This window comes from Asparagus officinalis, chromosome 6 (genome assembly GCF_001876935.1).
Source record: "Asparagus officinalis chromosome 6, Aspof.V1, whole genome shotgun sequence".
NCBI classification, from domain to species: domain Eukaryota; kingdom Viridiplantae; phylum Streptophyta; class Magnoliopsida; order Asparagales; family Asparagaceae; genus Asparagus; species Asparagus officinalis.
The window spans coordinates 20,879,262-20,885,403 of NC_033799.1; the positions used below are offsets into that span (position 1 = coordinate 20,879,262).

The 6,142-nt window shown below is 44.6% G+C and overlaps 1 long non-coding RNA gene across 1 annotated transcript; it reads right to left on the reverse strand.

Annotated features, from left to right (window-relative positions):
- LOC109845558 lies at positions 972 to 2,563 on the reverse strand. The gene is made up of 3 exons (XR_002248420.1): positions 2,015 to 2,563; positions 1,398 to 1,839; positions 972 to 1,248 (listed from the first exon to the last, which is right to left on the reverse strand). It is a non-coding gene; the product is annotated as an uncharacterized LOC109845558 (long non-coding RNA).

The following is a 6,142-nucleotide window of genomic DNA, read 5'->3' on the forward strand; positions in this document are numbered from 1 at the left end:
ATTATACAAAAAACTTTTATATTAGACCTACTAAGATAAACTAATAACATTAGCCCACATAATTAATTGTATACATTCTATACAATCAAGATCGCAGAGAATTTGGACTCAAAAAACAAAAACCCTACATATATGCACTATATATTTTTGGTGTGCTTCTTGTGCCAATGGGCGCCTTAGTCTGAGCGGGACTCGTGCTTTGATTTGTACTCCAAATTCAATTTGGACAGGGTGACCACCTGCTTACCAATGAATTAGGACTAAAATCCTTTGAGAACTAGGATTTGTAGGTGCAAATTGTGGTGATGCTCTGATGGCTCCTGGGATTTGGATTTCACCCAAGGGGTAAAATAGCTTTCCTATTACATCATGTCGGCTTTTTGAGACTATAAATAGGCCCCTCCTCTCTTCAATTTATGCATTAGAAGAAGAGAGAGTTGGTTGATATTATTCTCCTCCTTTATCATCAATCAATCTTCCTTGTTCTTACCAAGAGTTCTATCAAAGGCTTGTTTTCCATATATAGTGAAGAATATCAACTAGCTGCAAGCAATCGAACTTTTTTTTATATAAAGGTGTGACTTGTTTTATCTCCTCCATGTTATATGATTCATACTTCTGTTATGTCTGAAAATTATGACACCGGTATATATATATATGTTTGCCAGCAATCACTAGCTCTATGTGCATCAGCCATGTTGAAAAGAGTGTAGTAGGAGAAGCATCCTCTTCATCAGTGAATGATGTTGTTCGTTGTTTGATTAGCTTTCTAGTTGACAGTCCTCAACCTAATCAGGTAGAAGCAAAGCGTACTCATGAGAACATTTGTTCTCTTCTCATTTGATAAATTTCTGCTCTTGGACAGTCACATTTATAATTCATTGCCGTCCATGAACATCTCCTTTCATCAAGAATTAAAGCACACATAATACGTATATACAAGATCCCAAAATAGCCACAGATGCAAACACTTCATGAATACACACATTAAACAATTTCACCATAAACACATTTAGAAGAAACTAGCAGAGATTTCTAACACCAGGTTACATCATCCAAAGTTACAATCAGGTGTTCTCACAAATTAGAGTCATTTTCATGTTTCAAAACAAAATAAAGTTACAACCAAAGTTATTGTCGATACATGTAGACTGAGATCCAAGATACTTAAATGCTTAAATAACATTATGCTCCAGCAACCTGTGCTCCAACAACCTGGGGGAAACTGCAGCTGGTTGACTCGTCATCCTACAAGGGATATATAACAAGGCATTGCGAGATCATGGCAGTTCATCAAAAAATAGAGTAATCAGAGTTTCACATTAAGGCAATATTTTGGTTTACTGTAACTTTATTTCAAAATATAAGTGTGCGAGTGCAATTGCAGAAATGCTCACCAATGAGTTGTTCGAACACGCAACAGGCTCCAAAAATGCTCTGACATGCTCCGAAGTTACAACCAAGTGTTCTCGTAGCCCTGAAACATTGGCAATGACCAATGAGGTAGCAATAATCAATATGCTAGTGATATTCCTGTCATGCATTAAATAATCTTCTTCAAATTTTATCCTCAACCAAAAGAATTAAATTCAATCACAGCTAATAATTCCAAAGAACATGATAATTATTCAGAAAATTCAATCACAGCTAATAATCACAGAATTAGCAATAATCCGACGTTTTAAGACCGATGGCTTACCTCAGAAAAATTTTCAGAAAGATTGGTTCTTTGGAGTGAAACACTTTGATTTTCGAAGAGATTGTCGAGGCTGGGTGTTGGAGAGATCGCCATCAATAATTCGAAGAGAGAGTCCGGCGTAGACGGGGGAGGAGCTCGGCCTGGAAACAAGTATAAATGATATTACAAAGGAAATTATCTAATCCTGGATAGCTAGTGTACAAGAACCAACATCTCCAATGAAGGGAAAACATGATTAACAATCTGAATAAGGATTATAATGTCCACTTATGCATCTACAGATCGATTAACTACGAAGTAGTTTGGAAATTATACCTCTGAATATTTGCTCAAATGCATCGACGAGGGAGGAGCTCAGCGTCGGCGTCGAAGGAGGAGCTCGGTCTTCAACGAGGGAGAAGCACGGGGAAGGAGCTCGGCGTCGGGGTCAGCGTCGACAGCGGGGAAGCTCGGAGAGGAGGGAGGAACTCGTCGTCGATGAGGGAGGAGCTCAACGTCGGCGTCGAGGGAGGAGCTCGATCTTCGACGATGGAGGAGCACGGGGGAGGAGCTCGGCGTCGGGATCAGCGTCGAAGTCGACAGCGGGGGAGTTTTACGATGAGGGAGGAGCTCGGCGTCGACAGCAGGAGGAGCTCGGTCATCAACGGGGGGATGTGAAATTGGGGATATGGGTGTAGATCACGGGGGAGGTCTTGACAGCGAGAGGTGGGAGGAGGAGGGGGCGTCGGTGTTCGACGTGTCAATGACGTCATCGGCATCGGCGTCGACAGAGGAAGGAGGAGGGAGAGTATTCGGCATGGGAGAGGGACGATGGGAGGAGGGGATCTGGGTGTTGATTACGGGGAAGGGTTTTTGAGGTCATTGACAGCTGTTCTACGCTAATATCAAGTGGAGGGCTCATTTGCAAAATTCCCTCTGATTTCTTACATCCACTGAAATCAGATCTGTGGCTGAGATCTGACCACATCAGCTCCATAGGAGGAAATCCCCTCCTATGTCAATGACCTCCATTAATCTCATATATATATATATATATATATATATAGATAGAGATTCGTGTGCACCTTCATGAGAGAAATATCACCTTCCTCTATGACATCCCGCACGAAATGATACCTGACATCGATATGCTTGGTACGAGCATGATGAACTTGATTCTTCGCCAAGTGAATCGCACTCTGACTGTCGCACCACAAGTTCACATTCTCCTGCTCGATCCCCAAATCGTCTAGAAGACCCCACAACCATAATGCTTCCTTCACTCCCTCCGCCATGGCCATGTACTCGGCCTCTGTAGTAGAAAGTGCCACTGTAGCCTGCAACATCGATCGCCAACTAACTGGAGCTCCATGTATCTTGAATACATAACCAGTAGTAGATCGCCGTCTATCTAGATCACCCGCATAATCAGAGTCAACAAACCCGTCAATCTGACATGTATCTCCACCAAAACACAGACCCGTATCTGCGGTACCTTTCAAGTACCTCAGGACCCATTTCACCGCTTCCCAGTGCGCCTTTCCCGGATTCGCCATGAACCTGCTGACCACACTAACCGCTTGTGAAATATCTGAACGTGTACACACCATGACGTACATTAAACTGCCAACTGCACTAGCATAAGGAACACGCTCCATGTGTGCCTTATCTTCCGCTGTAGTGGGAGATTGTTTACCTGAAAACCTAACATGTGGAGCCAATGGAGTCACCACCGACTTTATATTTTGCATCATGAACCTTGCGATCACCCGTTCTATGTAGCCCTTCTGACTCAAGAACAATCGCCGATTCGTCCGCTCTCTTCTAATCTCCATACCCAGTATTTTTCTAGCAGCGCCCATGTCCTTCATCTCGAACTCTTTACCAAGTTGAGATTTTAACCTATCTATCTCCACCTTGCTTCTTGAAGCAATAAGCATGTCATCCACATACAAAAGGAGATAGATATAATCACCTCCACGAAGCTTTTGAATGTAAACACAACAATCGTAATCGCTTCGGGAAAACCCATGCTTTAGCATGAAGGAGTCAAATCGCTTGTACCACTGCCGAGGAGATTGCTTTAGTCCATAGAGTGACTTCCTCAAGCGACATACATGATGTTCCTTATTCTCAACCTTGTAGCCCTCAGGTTGATGCATGTAGATTTCTTCATCCAAGTCTCCGTGCAAGAAGGCCGTTTTAACATCGAGTTGTTCCAGCTCAAGATCACCATGAGCAACAATACTCAATAGCACCCGAATAGAAGTGTGTTTCACCACCGGAGAAAAGATCTCATTGTAATCCACACCCTCTTTTTGTGCAAACCCTTTAGCCACTAGCCTCGCCTTGTACCTTGTACCACCGAGCTCTGAAGGATCTTCCTTTCTCTTATACACCCACTTACAACCAATAGCTTTTCTTCCTACGGGCAATGGGACCACCTCCCATGTTTGGTTCTTCCGAAGAGATTCCATCTTCTCCTCTATCGCAGCCAACCAACTCTCATTATCTTTATCCCGAATAGCTTCCTTGAAGGAGATCGGCTCATCTTCCTCCACCGAGAGTGCGTATTCAACCAAATTAACCTGCCCATAGTGCTTCAGGGGTTGATCAGCCCCCAGCTTCTGTACCTGCTTGTATGCTCGCTTTGGCATAGTGGAAGCCAAAGTATCCTCGAGCTGCTGCTGTTGTAGTGCTTGTGTATTTTCTTGCTGAACCTCCTCCTGCTCAAGCTCATCATCTACCTGATTTCCCACTTGAACATGACTAGAACCTGGTTGGTCTTTAGGTTCTATCTCAATAACCTGGGACTTTGAAGTCCCAACAGTCCCAACACCATCATCCTTGGGCGCCCTAGCAATCATGGATTTTTCATCAAAGGTAACATCCCTGCTGATCACGAACTTTGAATCTTCTGTACACCAAAGGCGGTAGCCTTTTACGCCCTTCGCATACCCTAAGAATATCGCCTTCTTAGCCCTCGCGTCAAGCTTTCCCTCGTTGACGTGATAATAGGCGGTACATCCGAAAATTCTGAGCCTCTCATAATCTGCATGTTCCCCTGACCACACCCTATAGGGTGTATCACCATCCAATGTCGAATGTGGAGAACGGTTCACAATGTAACATGCTGTAGCCACCGCTTCTGCCCACCATTCGTTGCCCAATCCAGCATAAGATCGCATACTCATTGCCTTCTCCCGCAATGTTCGGTTCAGTCTCTCCGCGACCCCGTTCTGCTGTGGTGTTGACCTGACTGTCCAGTGTCGAACAATGCCCTCCTGATCACAGAACTCCTTGAAAGCACCGTCTGTATACTCTGTACCGTTGTCAGATCTTAGTGTCTTCAATTTCTTGCCCGTCCTGTTCTCAACCATTGCTTTCCACTTCTTGAATGTCTCGAATACCTCATTCTTATGCTTAAGAAAATAAATCCAAGCATATCTCGAATGATCATCTATGAACGAGACAAAATACCTGGAACCACCCTTGGAAGTTGTCTGAGCCGGACCCCAAACATCCGTGTGCACATAATCTAGTATACCTCTGCTCTTGTGATTGCTTTTCAAGAATTGGACCCTGTGCGCCTTTCCGTACACACAATCCTCACAAAAATCCATGCAAGGTTTCTTCAGATTCTTCAGCAAACCCTCCTTACCAAGCAGAACCAGACCCTTCTCTGACATGTGCCCAAGCCGCCTATGCCATAACCGGGTGTGCTCACATGGGTCTCCACCACTTCCATCAGTTCCAACCGCTGCATCTCCTGTCACCGTCGTACCCGAGAGAGTATATAGATTACCGTGACGAACACCCTTCATCACTGTTAGGGAACCTCGAACAACCTTCTTTACTCCGTTCTCTGTAACAATCTTGCAGCCACCGGAGTCTAATGCACCCACTGAGATAAGATTCTTCCGCAAGTCGGGAACGTGCCGCACGTCCGTTAGGGTTCTGACCACTCCATCATGCATCTTGATTTTTATATCACCGAGCCCCACCGTTTTACAAGCATGGTTATTCCCCAGCAATACAGTTCCACCATCAATGCTCCTATAGGTAGTAAACCACTTCCTATTTGGGCACATGTGGTAAGAGCAACCTGAATCAAGTATCCACTTATCGGATGTATCTTCGCCACCCGTAACAACATAGCATTCTTTATCGCTCCCTTCCTCCGATGCGTAACTCGCCTCTTCCTTGCCTTCTCTTCTCTCGGTCTTGTTGTTGTTCTTTTTCCCACCTACTCTCTTGTTAGGACAGTCGACCTTGAAATGCCCAACTTCACCGCATTTGAAGCACGCTCGTCCCGCAAGGGGTCTCGATTTAGATCTAGACTTTCCTCCCTTGCCTTTTCCTCGCTCATTGCTCCTTCCTCTAGCAAACAATCCCTGCGCTTGTTCTTTGTTACCACCAGTAGTCATGTCACCGGTTGCAATCTTTCGAAGGTCATCCCCTAGA